General features: G+C 33.1%; 1 protein-coding gene across 8 annotated transcripts in view; it reads right to left on the bottom strand.

Moving 5' to 3' along the window:
• Adamts6 (ADAM metallopeptidase with thrombospondin type 1 motif 6) overlaps positions 1-20,260 on the bottom strand; it is a 289,202-nt gene that overhangs the window by 140,122 nt on the left and 128,820 nt on the right. The window lies entirely within an intron of this gene.

Below are 20,260 nucleotides of genomic sequence, written 5' to 3'. Positions count from 1 at the left end.
AGCCACATGCCCAGACCTTTTTTTATACTTTTTAAAATTTTGAGACAAGATCTTGCTAAGTTACTTGGGGCCTTGCTAAATTGCTGAGGCTGACTTTGAACCCACGATCCTCCTGCATCAACTTCCTGAGCTACTAGGATTACAGGCAAGTGCCACTGCACCCAGATTATTATATCTCCTGGTAGTACATGTAAGAAATCTCCAGAACAACTTCTTAGTTTGGTCCAGGGACCCTTTACACTTTTAAAAATATTGAAGACTCCAGAAATCTTTTGTTTATGAGGTTTTAGCTAGTTATTCTATCATATTAAACATTAGCACATACTTTAAAATAATTAATTTAAAATAATAATCCGAATGTTATATAAATTATCATTTAAATTAAAAATATCTAGCTTTTTCAAAGTAAAAATAATCCAGAAAGACAAGTAGCATTATTTTATTATATTTTTGCTAATCTCTTTAGTATTTGATTCCAAGACATCTAGATACTCATGCCTGCTTCTTTATTCAATATCTACTGTATTTTGTTCTGGATGAAGTATATGATGAAAATCTGGTCTCATAGTTATCTTTAGTTGGAAAAGGAGAAGTATTTTCATAACATTTTCAGATAACTGTAGATTTTTTAATACTATAATAATACTTGGCAACTAATACTTTTTAAAGGTTACTTGCAATCAATCAAAAATCAATAATTTTTTATATTATTTCATTAATATCACCAATATTGAGAAATATTGATAAATCTTTTAAAAAAGATTTTAGTTATAGATGGACACACAATATCTTTGTTTATTAATTTATTTTTTATGTCATGCTGAGGATAAAACCAGTGCCTCACTCATGCTAGGCAAGCACTCTGCCACTGAGCTACATCCTCAGCCCCTAGAGAAATTTTTAAGAATTAGGAAGCTGTCAAGTCCACAGTGTCATAAAAAGTTTACCTAAATTCTAAGTTTTGCTCAGAAGTTCAAGTTTTATATTTGGCAACAAATAGTGCTAATTGTTTTTCTTGATAATAGTTTCATTCATTCATTTTCAAATTAATTTTCTGCCAACTATCCATGGTTTCAAAGTTGTTCTTTCAAATAAAAATTCTGTTCCAGGAAAAAAGCAGGTAACTCATCTCAAATATTAATTACCCAAGTGCTTTTTCTTGTGACAGCCAACAGACTTAGGTATAGAGCAAAAAGTGCTTTATATACTTACCATTTACTTTAACACAAGCATTCAAAATGCTTGCATTGAAGATTGTGACTTAACAAAATTAAAATTTTTGCTGTATCCTCAAGGATATTCTTAAGTAAAACTAGCATGGTTTTACTGTGAGCATATGGTAGCAACAAATACAATGACAACTAGGATGACTGCACTAATTCATTAAGGTGCCAGTGTTTATATCCTCCATTGCTTTTGTACAACTAGTATGAACATCAACATAGGCTTTTTAAAAGGCATGTTAAATCTTAATCTCATGAAAAGAGTTCTGATCTGAAAGTCTCTTATAAATCCCAAGATTCACAACTTAAGAACCACTATTCTAGAATATATATGGAAAATAAATCGTTGGATCACAAGTTATATAAAATTTCAACTTTACTAGATGAAACCAAAGTTTTCAAAAATGATAGCACAGATTTACATGCTCATAGGTAGTAGATAAAAACTCTGGTTTCAGCACCTCTTCACCAATATTTATTGTATAGTCAGATTTCTTAATTTATGCAAATCATAGAGAATAGAATTTGCACTCCCCCAAAATTAGTTACAATGACTATCTTTTGTACATGCTCATTCATCATTTGGATGTTTTGGATTCTTCTTTCATAAAGTGTGTAACTACTGTGTGTGTGAGTGTGTGTGTATTTTACTGGGGACTAACCAAGACGGAACCAAGTGGTAAGTAAGCATTCATTCTACCACTGAGCTACAGCACCAGCTGTATTTTTTATTTTATTTTGAGACAGAATCTTATTGAGTTGCAAGACTGGTCTTTAATTTGCAATACTCCTGCCTCAGTCTCTGAAGAGCTGAGCTTACAGGCATGTGTCACACATCTTGCTTAAGTACTTTGTATATTTTGTATTGGGTTGTTTGTTAATTTGTAGTTTTTATGTAGTCTTGAAGCAGGACTATGTTAGTTAATTATGTTGCACATATCTTTTCCTACACTGTCCTTTTTCTTTTATAGTCTTTTGATAACATTTAATTGTAATTTCAGTAAATTCTTAAATTGTTATTAATCATAAATATCAAGTTCTTTGTTTTGTTTAATTTTTTAAGCCCTTCTTTATCTTAAGATCATGGGAATTTAGTTCTATATTTTTCTTCTGAAACGTTTAGTAATTTGATTTCCACATTTAGGGATTGCTGGATCCTACGGTAAAAGTATGCTTAGTTTTATAAGTAACTGCCAAACTGTCTTTCAAAGTTACTGTTAACGATAAATTTTAAGCCTATGTGTAGCTTGACAATGAATTCTATTTTACCTAGTACAAATTAGAAAGTATGTTTTGTATTTTGCTTTATTTTCAAGACCAAGCATCCAGTCGGAGTTTAATAACTGGTGATTGCTAAACCAATTATCTAATAGCCTCTAAGTAGACATAAAGGCATAGTGAAATGGATTAAAAAAAATCTATCAACTGAGATTTAATTTGGATAAATTGAGGAGACACACATGTTTAAAATGCAGGACTAATAAATATTCTCTTGTAAAATATGGGATCTACAGAATCTGAAGTGAGTTCCGTATTCACCATGATGTACTTCGCCTTTTTCTGCTTCCCTTGTTCATGCAGTTACCACACTAGAATTATATAATTCAATCAGACAATAATGCACCATTCTGCTCATTGTTAAGGAAAATTTAGAAATCAAGGGCTACTAGGTTTATTGAGAAGCATTAAAATATAGCATATTATTTGTCCAGCTGTATTCTATCTATTGAGTTAATGTAAGGACTGGTGCTCTGGTTCTATTTTTCCTAGAAAAAAAAAACACTACCTTATACTCAGTAACTAAATCCCCTGTTTATTGCTCTTCCTCTTGAGATTCAAGAAGCAGGTCAGTACTATACTTCTTTTGGAAAAGTGATTTAATTTGGTCTGGGGACTGTATCAAAGTCCTGGGTAGTAACCCCACTTCACTATACTCCACCTTCTGGGACATAACACTTAAAGCTATTCACAGGACTTCCATGATAATGACAATGTCCTGAGTGAATCTTGATCTAAAATCTGATGCCAAAATAAACTAGTAAAGTTCTCACAATGTAAATTGGATACAATGTGCTTAATTAATTCATTAATATAATTTGCTTTAAATAAATCCCCTATTGGTTATATAGCAGAAAATATTGAGAAGTAGACTAATTTCAGAAGAAAACTTATTATGTCTGTAGCATGGTATAAACATAGGACTCTTTTATTCAAGTTATTTTATCAAGTTGTTATTCTATCCATGGTTTTGTGGGCATTTACTAAGAACCATTGATTCTTATGCATTGTGTACAAGTTAAAAACACAAGACCAAAACCAAAGGAATAGAGACTACAGTGGCTTCAAAGTGTGGCTTAAAAGGGAAGAGATGATGCAATTAGATTTGTTTTGTCCAGTTTGATAAAAAATATGTATTTTTCTGTAAGAAATTATGAGGTTTGAATCTGGTGGCTAGTATATTTTTTTCATATGCAAAGCAAAATTCTTAAACAGTATTTTAAGTAACATAGAATCTTAAGGATTGCAACTATATCATTAGAAAACATATAAAAGGATTCTTCATTTACCCTGATCTCATCATCTGCCCCAATTAGCAGTATTTGTCTCCTCTGAGTGCATGACCCTCCCCAACAGATTTGGTTCTGAAGTTTGGTTACCTGGCCTTACAATTTTGTTTTGTTTTGACACATGAGTGAGAGTGAGCTTGAAGAAATATTTTTGAAATAATTGATCAAGAGTTTGAAGAAAGGAATAGAGAAAAATGAGAGAGAGAGAGAGAGAGAGAGAGAGAGAGAGAGAGAGAGAGAGAGAGAGAGAGAGAGAGAGAAAGGCAGGCAGGCACATGTTTCCAGGCTAGAATCTGTTTTCATCATCACTATATCCAAAATGCATTATATTCATCTCAGTAAATCTCTGGAATTTACTCAGTAAATCTCTGGAATTGGGTACTCAGTAAATCTTTAGATTAAAAAAACTCTACATTGAGAGATTTTGAGAAGTATCATATGTATATATCCTCCTTGATGGTGAACAATGTAATAAAATATACAATATCATATAATGAGTAATAAAAGGGGAAAAGAGGAGAGTTTGGATCAAAATAAATGGCATCATCAATCAAAGACAAAGGGGTAGCTGTCTATTAGAGAGATTTATTCATTAAATTAAGTTTCTATAACTCACTTAAAATCTGTCACATACATCAATCTATTGATACATACTTTACTCAAATAGTTTATATATAAATTAGATAAGTTTACTTGAAAATGATATTTTCCTTTGAATCCATATTTAACACAAAAATTTCCTTAGCTATGGTAAGCATTTATAAAAGAGTTTATTATCTATTTTTATTTTTTAAGATATATGATATAAGTTCATTTGTGATTTATGTTTTATCTCATTTCATTATACATATAAACACTTAGCATTGTGAATGTAATATAATGCATTCTCTAACACAAAGTAATAGCTTACTCTTGAGTTTGGTATATAGTTCTTAATTGGTTTGGGAGAGTAGATTATTAGGAATGAAAAGGTTATCTGTAGCCTACTGAGAATAAATTTACTATTCATTTCATCTATAGATTCTTGTTAAAACACAAATGAAGATAATCATATTGCTAATATATTAACAACATTGCATTTGTAAAGACAATAATGATACTTCTAACTGCCAAGCATTCTGTTAAAGAATCACTAGTACAGAGAACATGTACTTTTTCTGCTACAAAGGGAAAGATTAAATAGATATGGCCTGTTTTTTTTTATAGAGAAAATACATTTATTAGTGCATGTCAATAAAAGCCAAATGATGTCACATCTTAAATATATAAACACACTTATAAGTGAATGACAATAAAGGTGAAATGACAATGACCATTGTAAAGGCCATGCTTTTTTTTCTGCTGAAGAGGTGAAGGGCACTACTTTCATGATATGGCCTGTTTTTATAGAGATCTAACACATATACAATTTCAAGATTATAGAACAGTTTCCTAATATATTTTTTCTTAAATAACTTTTGTAAATGAAAAAAAAATATTGTCTAAATTGTGACAACTATCAGATCTGAAAGTTGGACCTTCCCATTGTGGCAGGAAAACACAAAAGAATAAAGAGATACTGTTTAGAATTAGTTTTCATTGGTAACCTGTCCTTATTCATAATGATCTTGGCTATAAATCACTTGTTATAATAAAGCAAACACAGAATTTTAGGGACATATTTAGAGCCTTCTATATTCACATCTGGCAAACATGTTTAGATTTAGTAGTTACTCAAGATAATTATTACAGTTTGCTCATGTGTTTTCTAAAACAGAGTTTGGAGTTCAATTCTACTTTTGTACTTTAAATTTAATTTACTAAAACAAGTGAACTCACAATACTGAACTTACGTAAGAAGATATTTAAGGAAGGTTGTTCCCAGCAGAATCTGACACCTAAGCTCTTTCTGTATCTGTACAAAACAATGTTCACATGTAGTATAAGCACTTGTGAGTTGAAAGTTAGATTTCCAAAAGCCAAATCGCTATAATATATTTACATTTCTTCTACCACTACTTTACAGTTTTTCTTCTATCTAAATATAAAAATGCAAAAGACCATAGGAAACAGGTTATTAGAAATATACTAAGATGTTAGGTGGTTTATACATGTGGGTGTATGTAACACTCATTGCAAAGACAAGGAAGGTCAGCTGTGAAAGGAATTGTTTGCCATTATAATCTTCCTTTAGTACCTTGGAGAAAATGTTGCTAATTGGGTTCAAGGCAGCTAAAATTCTTAGTCAGTTAGGTTAATGGTGTCTGTCTATATATTCATCTGCTTTTTCAATAAAATAAAGGCAATGCCTTATCAAAGATCCTAAAGTTGACAGTAATAAAATTCTGCTTTAAGGAGTCTATTATTTCTGTAACACACACATTTCATGTCTATACACACATTCTATTCTGAAATCTCAGACACTAAATGCAGACTGGTCTTATCTATTTTTCATCATTAATGCATATCATGGTTAAGTCTTAATTATTGAAATAATTTAGTTGTTAGACTTTATTATAATAATTTTTCTACAGTTTGTCCTTATATTACTATTATTACTTTAGCTTCTGGGGGACATATCTATATATGTGAATGTTTATCTATGAAAATGTGTATGTATATTGTATACATAATGTTATATATAACATATATGTGTGTGTGTGTGTGTGTGTATATATATATATATACATATATATAATAAAGATATATTTATATGTATGTGTGGAGAAAGAGAAAGCATGCACACATAATTTTGGTCTCTTATTGGTCCTAACCTAACCAAAATTTAATATTTATTAAAAGATAACAAGGCACTATTTTAATAACATGTACCGATTTTAGAACGTTTTAAAAATTCAAGTGTGAGAAAGAACAAAATAATATTATCAGGAATGGTTTTAATAGTTTGGATTTAAAAAATAGCATGATATAGCTTTGAAGCTTAATTGACTGAGAGAGCAAAATATTTAAATCATGCTACATTAACTGAAAATGTATCCATACCACAGAAAAAGTAAATTTACTTTCTTCTCCCAAATGGTATAAGGCTTTAAAGGAGCCACAAAATTTATTATTCATTTTAAACTTTACAATAAAAACATTCACCATTTAGAGCTGGGAGTGGTGGCTCCAAGCTAGTTGAGAGGCTGAGGCAGGAGGATCATCTGAATCTAGGAGTTCAAAGCAACTTGGACAACATAGCAACATAGCTAGACCATGTCTCAAAAAAAATACCAATTATTCTTTCATTAACAATTATTGATAGAATGTCTACTACCTCACATCAAAACACTATTTATCTCAGCTTCTATTACCTAATACTTCATGTGGCATGATGAAATATATTGAAATATATTCAAAAAAGATAAACAACCATCAGAACCAGACTAGATATGGCACAGATTTTAGAATTAGCAGACAGGGAATATAAAATAATTATATTAGTATCCTAAGCGCTATAATGGAAAAGACAGATTATCTGTTAGAAAATACAGTAATATTATCAAAGAGGTGGAAACTCTGAAAAAGAATCAAAAGGAAGTGCTAGATTTTAGAAACATCATATCAGAAATAAAGAATACTTTTGAGGAATTCTTTAGTAGACAAAACACACTAAGGAAAGAATCAGTGAGTTTCATGATAGAATTAATAGAAACGGAAGTTTTTCAAGATGGTATAATAGAGAAGGTCACTTTCCTGGCTTATCCATGGATGAAATCAAGTAAGTAGATAGACAGCTTCTCAGCAATGTGAGTGAACAAAAAAAAAAAAAAAAGAGGGCGGGGGAGTTCACTGGAATTTAATAATGAACATTCAAAGCAGATCACAGACTTAGGAGGTTGGATGTAATAAAGTAAGGAAGAAATCTGCAGCACTACAACTGCTACCATGGCTGCAGACACCAGCCAGAGTGATCCCTCCTCAAGCACAGTGGAGGGATAAGGGAATTAAAGGAACCTGCATTTTTAAGAGGCCTGAGACATGTCTGGGTACAGTTTTGAGTTCAAAGACACTATCCAACTAAACTGGAAGGCATGCTGCACAATATCCTTGTGCTACAAAGAAGTACCATTTCTACCTGCTGCATGCAGAGACAGAGAAAGGAACCATTATGCAGCCATGGCACAGGGGCTGGCAGCTAGGGGAACCAATTCTTGGCAAACCAGAGTTTGGCCCAAACTACAGGCTTGGCAAACACCAACTGCATGATATAAAGTGTGCCTAGGGCTGGGGATGTGGCTCAAGCGGTAGCGCGCTCGCCTGGCATGCGTGCGACCCGGGTTCGATCCTCAGCACCACATACAAACAACGATGTTTATCCACCGAGAAATGGAAAATAAATATTAAAAAACTCTCTCTCTCTCTCTCTCTCTCTCTAAAAAAAAAATTACTTTAAAAAAAATAAAGTGTGCCTAAATGACAGAAGAAAATCAAGCATGGAGAGAAGTTTACACAGGGGTCTACTGGTCCTGGAAACCCACCTGGCTCTCCCCTGCCAATAGGCTGCTTGCAGGACTGGTTGGGAGAGATGCACCTGGCTGGGAATTCAAAAGGGCAGGCAGAAGAGATTGAGTTTGAAGACTGAACCTGAGACCAGAAAATGTGGGGTCCACAGGTGACACAGTGGACTAACAATTGGCTCCTCCACCAGATGAATGGAACCCAAAGGATATACCCGGGGTGCAATCTTCCAGCAGACACTGGCAATTGCTAGGCTCTGGAGGTGTGCTGATTAAAAATCTACAAATCAATCAGCATTCAGAGAAAAGCCTGGAGTCTACCTGAGACTAACCCCTGCCTCCAGGAGTTCTGCCTACTGGATTGCCTCTCTCACTCTAGCAACCCCACCTGAGAGTGGAATAAACATCACACTCCAGACAACGCAACCTAACATAGCTGAGAAGGGAAGCTGAGAATCTGTTGAACTCCAATGGAAATAATACATTAAATTATTGTGTTTTTTCTTTTCTATGTTTAATTGTGACCTTAAGAGTTTATATGTAAGTATGTATGTGTGTGTGTGTGTGTGTGTGTGTGTGTGTATATATATATATATATATATATATATATATTTTCTCATTCCTACATTTCTAGCATTTTTGAAACCAGTTATGGTTAATGGACCAGTTATTTTTGGAACTAGGATGTATGATTGGTGTGTTGCAATTTTGTTTTGTGTTCTTTCATTTTTATTTTTAAAAATTTTTACTTTACATATATTTTTATCTCTCACTATGTCTTTCCTTCTATTCTTTTTCTCTTTCTTCTGCTAATAGCCAATGTCTATTATTCTCTATTTCACTCTTCCTTTTTTACTTCTATCTTCTCTCCTCCTCCCTCAGAATCATCACCTCCTATATCACCTTTCTTCTCTCTCTGCCCACCATTCAAAACTGTAAACCTTTTGCAAACTTACTATTTTTATTTCAATCAATAACTGATCATATCATTTCTGCATATTGTGACAATTAACATTGTATACATTATGACAGGGACTACTTTGTTTAATGCTATATATTGTTTGGATTGGTTTTTGTTATTATTTGTCTATAAATGGTGAGCTACTGGAAACCTTCAGGAACACAATAAGTCTACAGGATAGAAACTCTACTGCCTCAGATCCATACTATAAGATGAGAAGGCACTCAATAACATGAAAAAGCAAGAAAACAAATCAACCCAAACAAACCAAGATTCTTCAGTAAAGAAACCCATCAACACCACAGTGGAAAAAATGTCAAGAGAAGCAGTTTACAATATACATAGTTAAACTGTACTGCTAGGTAAAGGATGATGTAAGGTGTGAAATCAGAGAGAAAATATAGGAAGTGAAAGATAACTTCCATAAAGATATAGAGATTCTGAAAAAAAAAATCAAGAAAAAATCCTTGAAGAGAATAAACCAAATTAAACATTCAATAGAAAGCATCACCATCCCCTTATTCGCCTCACTTAATCTCAATAGAATCCTGCTGTTTACCCTCAGGGAACAAGTAGTTTTCAAAATTGAGCTCCTCCAAGGTCATTGGCTAGTGCCTGTGAGCATTGGTTGTCTTTGTGAACTCAATGGCATTATTTTCCCATATGCATTATGATATTAAGAAATTCAACCCTAACCTGTATTAAAACCACAGCCTAGGGTCCTAATTGAGGCTAAATCAATGCCTTTGCAGCGCCAAGGGGTCATAGAAGGCTGATACAATTTAACTGAAGCTCAGGTGCAATGTGGATTTTTATTTTTAGGTCATGACCCTTCAGAACGCGTGAGGGCAGGGGCTGCTGATCCAGCTGTGGATTCAGGAAGCTCTAAAATGAATCTCTACCGTTCCTTTAAATGTCTTTCTGGTTCCTCTCAGTGATGTCATTGCCAAGGTCATTCTTGTAGTTGTCCAGATGTGCTCCTTTTTGGTGTCTTGTGAGACTTAGCCAGTGTTCCAGATGCCCAAGGTCAGGGCCTCTGGACGGCCCAGCCCCTTCCTGGTACCAGGTGTGTACTCCCAGCCTGTGTGAAGGTATCCTTCCAAAAGCAGTGAAATAAGAAATTCTGCAAATGGTAACCTGGAAGATAAGTGTGTGTCCCTTGGGCCTGGATTTCCACTATGTTAGTGAGTGTAGGAAGATACTGTGTCTTTAATGGATAAAAATTCAATGTATGCTATGAATTGTTGGTTTGAAACATTGAAAATTTTTCATTAGACAATGTTTACATACCTCACCTGAAGAACCTTTGAGAGTGTATATATGGAAAATTTAAAATATATTAAGTTGCTTTAAAACAATATAGGTATAAAAGTGGGAATTATTTTAAGTTTGAATATGTATCAAGTCTCTTAAATATTGAAATTTTGTAGGCTTTTTGTGCTTCTGTGTTTTACTTTCCTATTATATCATGTAGGAAACTGTGTTCTTGTTATTGGTGACGGGGCCCACACTGAAATTCAGGCTTGGAAGGATTTCCTGTGTTGTTTCAGATTTTCTTGTTTGGTTTTGAGGGAAGGGGTATGGAGCTAAAGGATGTGTGGGAGGGATTTCTCTAACATTGACACCTATTCCATGAGCTTTTTAAGGCGCTTATTTTACTGCAGCGTATTAAACTTCTTTGATATTAAAAAAAAAAAAAGAAAGCATCACCAACACACTAGACCATTTGAAAGATACAGTTTCAGGCAATGAAGACAAAATATGCAATCTTGAAAATAAAGTTGACCATGGAGAAAAGATGTGAAGAAACCATGAACAGAACTTCCAGTATGAGATAACCCAAAAAGATCAAATTTAAGATTTATTGGGATAGATGAAAGCTTGGAGATACAAACAAAAAGACTGTATAAACTTTTCAATAAAATAATATCAGAAAATTCCCCAAACTTAAAGAATGAAATGAAAAATCAAATTCTGGAGGGATACAGGACCTCAAATATACAAAATATACCCACACCAAGGCACACTATTATGAAAATGGGTACTATACAAAATACAAATAGAATTTTAAAGTCTGTCAGAGAAAAATGACAGGTCACATTTAGAGGTATACCAATCTGGATATCACCTGATTTCTCAACCCAGACCCTCAAAGCTAAGAAGTCTTGAAATAATATATATCAAGCTCTGAAGGAAAATTGATGCCAGCCAAGAATTCTATATCTATCAAAAGTAAGCTTCAGAATTGACTAAATAAAAACGTTTCACAATAACAGAATTTAAAAGAATTCAGAACTAGAAAGCCTGCCCTATAAAACACACTCATGAAAAAAAAATATATAAAAATGAAAACCAGCAAAGGGTGAACTACATTAAAAGAATAGTCAATCAAAGGAGAAACTAATTCAAATAAAAAAACATAAATAAATCAAAATGACAGGATTAAAATCATTTCTCAATAATTAACATTGAATGGAAATAGCCTAAACTCAAAAATCAAAAGACACAGACTGGCAGATTGGATTAAAAACAAAAACCAACAATATGCAGTCTCTAAGAGACTCACCTCATAGGCAAAGACATCCACAGACTAAAGGTAAAAAGATGGTAAAAAACATGTTTACATGGTCTTGTAAACAAGCAGGGGTTTCGATCTTCATATCAGATAAAGTGGACTTCAAGCCAAAGATAATCAGAAGCGATAAAGAAGAACATTTCATAGTGATTAAGGGAGTTATACATCAATAAGATATAACAATAGCAAATATTTATGCTCCAAACAATGGAGCATCTATGAACATCAAAGAAATCCTTCTCAATTTCAAGAAGCAAATAGACCACAATACAAATAATACTGGGTAAGTTTAACACAACTCTCTCACCACTGATAGATCCTCCAAACAAAAACTAAATAAAGTAGCTACAGAATTTAAAAATACAATAAATAATTAAGACTTAACAGACTTATACAGAATACTTCATTCATCAATGAATGATTATAATATCTTATGCCACAAAGCACCTCTTAGCAAATAATAATAATAATAATAATACATTGTATCCTATCAGATCATAATAAAAGGAAATTAGAAATCAATGACAAAATAAGAAACAGAAGATACTCTAAAACCTGGAGACTAAATAATATGCTATTGAATGACACATGGACAGCAGGAGAAATCAGGCATGAAATTAAAGAATACTTAGAGGTAAATGAGAATATTGATAAAACACATCAAAATCTCTGGGACACTATCAAGGCAGGGCTAAGAGGAAAGTTCACTGCATTGAGCTCATTCATAAAAGGATATAAAAATCACCAAATAAATAATGTAACATTACATTTCATTGCTCTAGGAAAAAAACATCAAACCAACACCAAAAACAGTAGAATAGAGGACATAATTTAACTCAGAATGGAATTGAAGAAAAAATCCAAAAATGGATGAAATATGAAGTTGGTTCTTTCAAAAAATCCATAAAATTGATAAATCCTTAGCCAAGCTAATTAAAAGAAAGAGAGAGAAAACTCAAATTACTAAAACCCACGATGAAAAGGGAAATATCACAATAGACACTACTGAAATATAGACAATGCTCAGAAACCATTTTGAAAATTTATACTCTAATAAAATAAAAAACCTGAGGACATTAACAAATTTCTGGAGACATGCTCTACACAAATTGAATGAAATTAGAAATAGAAAGGACAGAGAAAATTTAAACAGATCAATTTCAAGCAATGAAATTGAAGACACCATCAAAAGCTTACCAACAAAGAAAATCACAGGACTAGATGGATTCTCAGCTGAGTTCTATCAGACCCTCAAAGAAGAACTAACAACAATCCCACTCAAATTAGTCTGTGAAATAGAAAAGGATTGTACCGTTCCAAATTCATTCTATGTATCATGCTCATACCAAAACCAGACAAAGACACATCAAGGAAACCGATCAAAATTTCAGATTGGTATCCCTGATGAACATAGATACAAAAATTCTTAATACTGGCAAATCACATATAAAAAAACATTAAGCAGAGAGTTCACCATGGTCAAGTGGCATTCATCCCAGGGATACAAAGTTGTTTCAACACATGGAAATCAATAAATGTAATTTATCACATCAATAGACTTAAATACAAGAATCACATGATTATCTGAATAGATGCAGAAAAGGCATTTGACAAAACATAGAATCCATTCATATTCAAAACTCTAGAAAAACTAGAGATAGTAGCAACATACTTCAACATTGTAAAAGCTATATACATTAATACCAAGGCCCGCATCATTCTAAATTGAGAAAAGTTGAAAATATTCCCTCTAAAAACTGGAGCAAGACAGGAATGCCCTCTTTCACCCTTTTTATTCAACAGAGTCCTTGAAACTCTAGCCAGAGCAATTAGACAGAATTAAGAAATACAAATGGAAAAAGAAGAACTAAAACTATAACTATTTGATGATGACATGATTCTTTATTTGGAAGACCCCCCCCAACCAAAAAAAAAAAAAAAAAAAACTCCAGCAGAAAACTTCTAGAACTCATAAATAAATTCAGCACAATAGCAGGGTATAAAATTAACACCCATAAATCAATTTCATTACTATATAGCAGTGATCAATCAACTGAAAGAGAAATTAGGAAAACTAAACCTCAAAGAAAATAAAATATTTGGGAATCAATCTAACAAAAGAGGTAAAAGAGATCTATAATGAGAACTACAGAACACTAAGGAAAGAAATTTAAAAAGACCTTAGAAGATGGAAAGAGCTCCCATGTCCTTGGATAGGCAGAATCAATATTGTCAAAATGGCTATATTATCAAAAGCACTATATAGATTTAATGCAATTCCTATAAGCTTCTTCATAGAAATAGAAAAAAGCAGTCATGAAATTCTTTTGGAAAAATAAAAGGACCAGAATAGCCAAAGTAATCCTCAGCAGGAAAAGTAAAGTAGGAGGCACCACAATACCAGACCTTGAATTATACTACAGAGCTTTGGTAACAAAAATGCCATGGTATTAGCAACAAGAAAGACATGAAGACCTATGGTACAGAATAGAAGACATGGAGACAAACCCACATAAATATGGTTATCTCATACAGGACAATGGTGTCATAAACATACATTGGAGAAAAGATTGCCTCTTCCACAACGGTGCTGGTAAAACTGGCAATCCATATGTCATAAAATGAAATTAGACCCCTATCTCTCACTCTGCACAAAACTTAACTCTAAGTGGACCAAGGACTGTTTTAGTCAGCTTTTTTGCTGCTGCGATGAAAGGAACCAGAACCACTGTAGAGGAGGAAAAGTTTATTTAGGAGCTCAGAGTTTCAGATGTCTCAATCTGTAGGCAGCAGGCTCCATTCTTTGGGGCTCAAATGAGGGAGAACATCATGGCAGAAGAGTGTGGCAGAAGGAACCACCTTACATGATGATCAGAAAGCAGAGAGAGAGAGAGACTCCACTCTCCAGATAGAAAATATATACCCATAGCCACGTCCCACTTCCTCTAGCCATACCCTCCCTGCCTCTAGCCACCACCAAGTTAATCCCATCAGGGATTAATGCAATGATTAGGTTAAGGGTATGACCCAATCATTTCTCCTCCAAATCTTCTTACATTATCTCACATGTGAGCTTTTGGGAGACACATCATATCCAAACCATAACAAGGGCCTAGGCATTAGACTAGAGACTTCGTGCCTGCTAGAAGATAAAGTAGGCCCAAATCTCTTGGCTTAGTAACCAAATTTCTCAACAAGACTCCTAAAGTACAACAAATAAAAAAAAATCAATATATTCGATTGTATCAAACTAAAAAGCTTCTTCAGAGCAAAGGAAACAACCAAGAACATGAAGAGAGAGCCTACAGAATGGGAGAAAATTTTTGCCATCTGCACCTCAGATAGAGCATTAATCTCCAGGATATATAAAGAATTCAAGAAACTCAATACCAAAAAGAAAAATAATAATAACCCGACCAATAAATGGCCTAAGGAACCAAACACATACTTCACAGAAGAAATACCATCCATCAACAAATACATGAAAAAACGTTCAACATTTCTAGCAATTAGAGAAATGCAAATTAAAACTACATTGAGATTTCATCTCACTTTAGTCAGAATAGCAACTATCAAGAATACAAACAACAATAAATGTTGGTGAGGATGTGAGGAAAAAGGTACACTCATACATTGCTGGTGGGACTACAAATTGGTGCAACCATTATGGAAAGCAGTATGAAGATTCCTCAGAAAACTTGGAATGGAACCACCATTTGACCCAGTTATCCCACTCCTAGGTTTATACCCCAAAGCCTTAAAATTAGCATACTATATTAATAAGTCATATCAATGTTTAGACAGCTCAACTCACAATAGCCAAACTATGGAAACAACTTAGGTGCCCTTTAACAGATAAATAAAGAAAATGTGGTACATATACACAACAGAATATTGCTCAGCCTTAAAGAAGAGTGAAGTTATGTCATTTGCTGATAAATGGATGGAACTGGAGGCTTTCATGCTAAGTGAAATAAGCCAATCCCCCCAAACCAAAGACTAAATGTTCACTCTGATATGTGAATGCTGACTCACAAAAGGCAGGGGGGAGGGAGGAATGGAGGTTCACAGGATTAGACAAGTGGGAATGGGAGGAAGTGAAGGGGAATGGGAATGGAAAAGATAGTAGAATTAATCAGACATAACTTTCCTATGTTCATATATGAATACACAACCAGTATAAGTCCACATCATGTACAACCACAAAAATGGGAATTATACTCCATGCATATATGATATATCAAAATATATTCAAAATATATAATTATATATATTTTGAATATACTTAACTAAAAAGAATAAATAAAATAATTTTAAAAAACAACATGTGATATGATATAGAATGCTATTTAGTAAACATACGAACTTCTTACACATAGAACAACATGGATGAATATCAAAAACATTAAGCTGAAGAAAAGAAGCTAGACTATTAAAGTACCCACTGTATAAATCCATTTAAGTGAAACTTCAGAGCTGGGAACTGTGACGTACATTTGTAGTCCCAGCTACTCAGAAGGCTGAGACAGGAGAATTGCCAGTTTGAGGCCTGTAACTTAGCAACATCCTATCTCAAAAAAATAAAAAAGGACTAGGGATGTAGCTCAGTGGTAGTGCATCTCTGGGTTCAATCCAGAGTCTGCAGAAAAGAAAAGGAAAGAAACTACAAAGAAGACAAGACTAGTCTATAGTGACAAGAAGTAGATCCATGGTTGTTTGGGACAGGGGGAGGGAAGGTGGGTAGAGATTAACAAACAGTAAAGGGGAAGAGGGGACTTTTTTATGTAATAGAAATGTTGATTGTGATTTTAGTCACATTGTTATTTACCTTTGTGAATACTCATCAACCTGTACACAAAATGGGTGCATTTTTATTGCACGTAAATTACATTTCCATAATGTTTTAAAATGTACTCACAGAATACAAACTCTTCTAAAAAACAGAATACTTCCTAACTCATAAGACTAACATTATTCTAATACTAAAACCATAGAAAGACATAAAAGTCCCACAGAACTTTTGTACGTTATTATTAGCCTTCTATTATGAATTCACACTGATTAAACATTTAAAGACACATCAGTACTTACAGTAGGAAAACGGAAGTTTGGATGACAGATAACTGTAGCAAGAGAATCCTAATACATGTAATCTAATTTTTTATTTTCCTGAACCCTTGCCATACTTATCTCTTTTTTTAAAAATTGCATCTGCTAACCAATTTTCTATCAAAAATATATCCTTATTGTTAAGACAAAAATACTAATATTTGTTTTCAAAAGCAAGATCCCAATATTTCCCTACAGCTTTCAATACTTTTAATATTTTTCAAAATTCTGTCAAAATCAGAGTTAAAGTTCAGTCAATCACAATACATAAGTTAAATCACATCTTAAAAATTTATGACCTTATCTATCATGTACATTCATAAGACCAGGAATCCTAAGTAGAATAAGATATATTCCATGTTTGTATAAATATGTCAAAATAGATTTTACTGTCATATATGACTAAAAAGAATTAAAAAATTATGATCTTAGGGCCTATTCATTTTTCATGTGAAAAAAAAATCAGACATATACCATAGTAGAGAGATTACTGTTACAAACTGCCATACATCATTATTAAGATTATAAAATTCAAGATGTTTCTATTCTTGCTTTCTCTTTTTTCCTGTCTTTTAAAAGCAAATCTTAGACATCCTGTCTCTTCAGTGATATACACCTCAATATGTATCCCTTTAAAAATGAATATTTAAGACTTCTTTTTAATATTGTTTTTGTAGAGCTGGATACATTAGGTTGCTTTCTTGATATGCTAGATGTCTGGTTGAATTCTTGGCACCCTTCTTTGACATTGTAATTTTTCAACTTCTAAAACCCACAGCAACTATGTAATTAATTTTAAAAATCTTTTAAAGAACATTCTTTCCTATATGGTTTCATTAAGTGCCTTTGGCTTATAGCCTACATTAAAGCTCAACATGTCATTTAAATATAGCATAAGCCTCAATTTTTCACTTGACAAGGAAACTAATTTCTGGGTTTCACAAAATAATAGAAGGAAATAAAACTGGTTACAAAGGCCTAGCCAAAGAAAAAATTATCCAGAACTATTTAAAATGGATATTATATACCTACACAAGTACATATTGAGTACAAAAACATTTATAAAATTTCTTAAAAGTTAGAAAATATTCAAGCTAGTGAATCAGTAAGGGCTTTTCTCAGTAATTCATGATCAAACATTCTTTCACTGTAACAAATCTACAGATATCATATCACTATCCACTCTACTAACTGACAAAAAAAATCACAAAAAAAAATCAGTATACTGGATCTGGAAAATAAACTTAATATGTTTCCTATGGCTACTGCTTTTTTTTAGGAAAAAACAAAAGAGTATGCCATCATTAATGATTCATTACATCATTAAAATGCAGCTATCACTGTATCAATTGTGCCAGAGTTGAGCTGTTGAGTTTCTGAAAGCTAAACATTAAGATCTTAAAAGCAAATAAAGGGACCTTCATCCATCCAACAGATTTTTCACTGACTGGTCAAATAGTAATTTGACATACTAGAAAAGATAAGATATTAAATATATCTTACCTCCCTGTCTATGGAAAAAGGCATAAGAAGATAGCAACAGAGTAATCAATTGGAAATGGGGGGAAAAAAGTGGTTTTTTTTTTCCCCTCTGTCAAATAACATTTTTGAATGGAAGGATTCTTCAGGCTCTCAGTCTAAAGGATTTTGTGAGCTCTCCTTGCCTGTTTTTAGTACTCTCACTTTTAAATAAGAATTAACTGTGAAAGAAAGTTACTCCAAGGCACATAAAACTTGGGTTGCATAGTTTACTTCACAACTCTTCTACATGAGGTCTTAGAAACAGCCCAAAGGATTTATTCACAGGCCAAAAAACAAAACCTCAAAACAAAACCAGGAAGCCTGAGAGATAGCCCAGTTTGAATCTTACTAAATGATACAAAGACACATAAATCCTCAGCTGACCTATTTAAGTACAAAAAGAATAACAACTAAGATGTATGTACAGATACCAACTAACTTGTGACTCCATAAGGTAACAGTGCTTTCACACATGCATTATTCATTCATTATTTGTGCGAACCTGTAGATATAATTGAATCTAACAGAAACTATTAAATCAAGTATGGTTGTTTAAGAGTATGACAGTCATTAGGGAGCCAGATAACTTAGTGAGTTAAAGAAAACTTAACCGATACCATTTAATAAAAAATTTTAATACAGCTAATTTTTTAAGTACACTTTTACTGTGTACTTAAAAAATAAAAAGCCAAACTATAAAGTTATCCTACGAATAACCTCTGAGGCAATTTTGTAGTGAATGTTTTTATTTGTTCTTTTTTTTCCCATCAACTTCACCACCCCCTCAAAAATACATAAAACCTAAATCTTACAAATGCTAGAAGTTGTTGCAAATAGTTGCTGTTTTAGCTAAAAACAATCACTATCCTTTAAAGTTCTTTCCTATTTTCTTTTTTTTAAGCAGATCTAATTAATTTTTTTAATATTTATTTTTTAGTTGTAGTTGGACACAATACCTATTTTATTTTTATGTGGTGCTGAGGATCGAACCCAGGACCTCGCACATGCTAGGCGAGCACTCTGCCACTGACCCACAATCCCAAACCCCTATTTTCTTGTTAACAGATATGACTGTCTATTTTGCTAAATGTTAACAGTCTCTATAGTAGAAAAGAAATTTCCTGAAAAAAAAAATAGTAATCTGTGAATGAACTGGAGGTGCTTTTGGGCTTTGTTTTGTTTTTTATTTTCTTGGTACCAGGAAATTGAACCAGTAAACTCAGGAATACTTAATCACTGAGTCACATCCCCAAATTTATTTAGAGACAGAGTCTCGCTAAGTTGCTGAGGCTAGCTTTGAACTCCCAAACCTCCTGCCTCAGTCTCCCAAGCCACTGGGATTATAGGTATGTGCCAACACACCCAGCTTAAAGGTGATTTTGTTTAATTTTTACCTATATAAGAAACACATTAAAGATCAACTAATTAAGGACAAGTTGTCTTTCAGTCTTAGGAACACAATGTTTGAAGTAAGGGAAGATGCTGCCAGATATCTTTCCCTTCATATGAATAGGTTTTTATATTTACTATTGCCATTTGTCTGGAACAAAGAAAAGGTTTTACTGCCATTTGTTGGTTGGAGAAAGCCACAGGATGGGTTTTTCATTGGCACAGATTGATGTAAAGTAAATATTAAAAATTGCAGATCCTCTTACAAAGAAGTGAGGATGATTATCTCACTACATTTGTAACAGTTCTTTTTCAGTTCTTTTTATTTTTCTTGCAATAACATACAAGTGATGCTGAAAATACAGGTTACACAGCAGTCACTGCACACACTTTATACCTAGAAAAGGTGTACTCATAGAGTAGGAAAAGTGGAAACTAAAAGTACATTTTATGGTAGTGGTGCCAAAGATTTAAAA

This window comes from Ictidomys tridecemlineatus, chromosome 1, assembly GCF_052094955.1.
Source record: "Ictidomys tridecemlineatus isolate mIctTri1 chromosome 1, mIctTri1.hap1, whole genome shotgun sequence".
In the NCBI taxonomy this organism is placed as follows: domain Eukaryota; kingdom Metazoa; phylum Chordata; class Mammalia; order Rodentia; family Sciuridae; genus Ictidomys; species Ictidomys tridecemlineatus.
This window is presented reverse-complemented; position numbering and strand designations above follow the sequence as displayed.